Below are 1976 nucleotides of genomic sequence, written 5' to 3'. Positions count from 1 at the left end.
AGCATAATTTTCTGTGTTACAGCTATACAAACACTGAGCATCACGTTCACTGCATTATAAAAAGAAGTAAAGGCACAGTTCATGTGACATTACAGCAGTCTGTCTTTCTCTCGTCCTCCACCCTACAGTTTTACAGCTCCCCTCTAGAGAGAGTCCAAACAGAAGATGTTGCAACTAAGAAGCCAGGCTAGTGGTGTGAAAAAGTGTTTGCCCCCTTCTTGATTTCCTAGTGTTTTGCATTATTTCTAACACATACAAATTTTTAATATTAGACAAACATAACCTGAGTAAATAGAAAATGCAAACTGCATTTTCTATACTTCAATGATGATTTCATTGACTGTGGGAGAAAAGTTATCCAAGTCTACTTGTTCCTGTGTGGAAAAAGTTAAACGAGTTAGCTGTGATTAACCACATTTTTTGGAAAGCTCAGTTCAGTTACACTAAACGCACACAGGCTTGAGTACTTGCAGACCTGTAAAAGTACATCGACAGCTCATCCAGGAGTTCACAAAAGAACTCAGAACAACATCAAAGAAACGCAGGCTTCCAGCGTCTCAGTTAAGGTCAGAGTTCATCAACAATAATGTTCATGCTTTCATTTGCATATAAGCAATTACACATTTGAAAAAAGGTCAAATTGGGCTGAAATAGCTTGATTTAAAAAGTAGTACACCTTCCATCTATATGTCATTATTGCAAAATAAAATTATATGGTAAAACAAAGAAATAAATATATTTTTATAGTGAAAGTTGTCTCAACTGACAAAATTCAGATTGAAGCAGAAGTCCTAAATAAAATTTGTTTTTAAGCGATGGCTGGGCATCTGCTATGGAAATACAGCGAGGTAATAATGGTACTATTTGAGCAATGCTTTTGAAGGCAGCATTTTCAGTCCAATTTTATTGGGGTTTTACACCAAAACACCACAGATCCATGCCTACACAGATGGAGATTTCATGCTATAACAACTAAGTTAATCCATTTTTCATTGAATCAGTGGATTTAAATTTTCGTTTTGGGTAATTCACTACCGCAGTTTTTACACACTCTGCAATCTGCCAAACAACAAATAGGATAATGTGAAAAAACCTCTGCTGGACTCAGTACAAAGGCACAATAGGTGTCATTAAGCCATATTCAGGTAACAAATTGATTGGGTTTTTGACTTTAAGATGCTTCCTAGCTTTTAAAGGCAAAATATTACACTCATTTCCAGCTCCATATTTCTGATCTTGGAACTTAATGGAGTAGCTTTTTTATGAATCAGAGTTAAAAATAATACTTATTTATCTTGTACTGGACCCTGGTGCAGATGCCCCTCTCCTTAAGTCACATTGGCTCCCTCTCGGAAACAGAAGGAGGGAACAGCAGATGGGTGGTACTGCTGTGCTCACAGCCAGAGCTCGGTGCCTGAGATTACCATATTAAGGACACCCCCACTCATTCAACTCACGCAAAGCACACATGGATAAAATACAGCCTGGGGGATGGAAACGGCCCAGTGTCTGGAAAGAAAAAAAAGAAACTCCCCAAAAAATCAATAAGAAGCAGCATTAGACAAACAACTGCAACAACTTTGTACTATTTAACTCCATCCAATCAAGTGAATGTTTTGTCACTGATGATGAAGGCGTGCATTTCAGTTAACTGGCAAGGCATTAACTCATTTAAATATCTTTAATGTTATTGATATATTTTGTAACCTATAACCACGTTTCATTTCAGTTTTTCACTATGCAAGCCATCACTTATTTTATCTGAGTCAGTATGTCAAACAAATGTTCTGATAATGAGCAAAGACTACAAAAAAACTAAACTGTGTGAAACAGAGCATTTACACCAATCAAACTTTTTAGTCAGAGTGTAGCATCGAGTCAATTAAACTTCTGGGATATTAATCTGGTTAGTTAAGTAGCGGAGGGGGTTATTATTCAGTCTCAGCTGCTTTGATGTTACAGTTACTCTAGGAGAG

Source organism: Pundamilia nyererei, unplaced genomic scaffold (assembly GCF_000239375.1).
Source record: "Pundamilia nyererei isolate P.nyererei 1_Seehausen unplaced genomic scaffold, PunNye1.0 scaffold00030, whole genome shotgun sequence".
NCBI classification, from domain to species: domain Eukaryota; kingdom Metazoa; phylum Chordata; class Actinopteri; order Cichliformes; family Cichlidae; genus Pundamilia; species Pundamilia nyererei.
The sequence above is the reverse complement of the archived record's forward strand: the minus strand, read 5'-3'. Positions refer to the sequence as shown.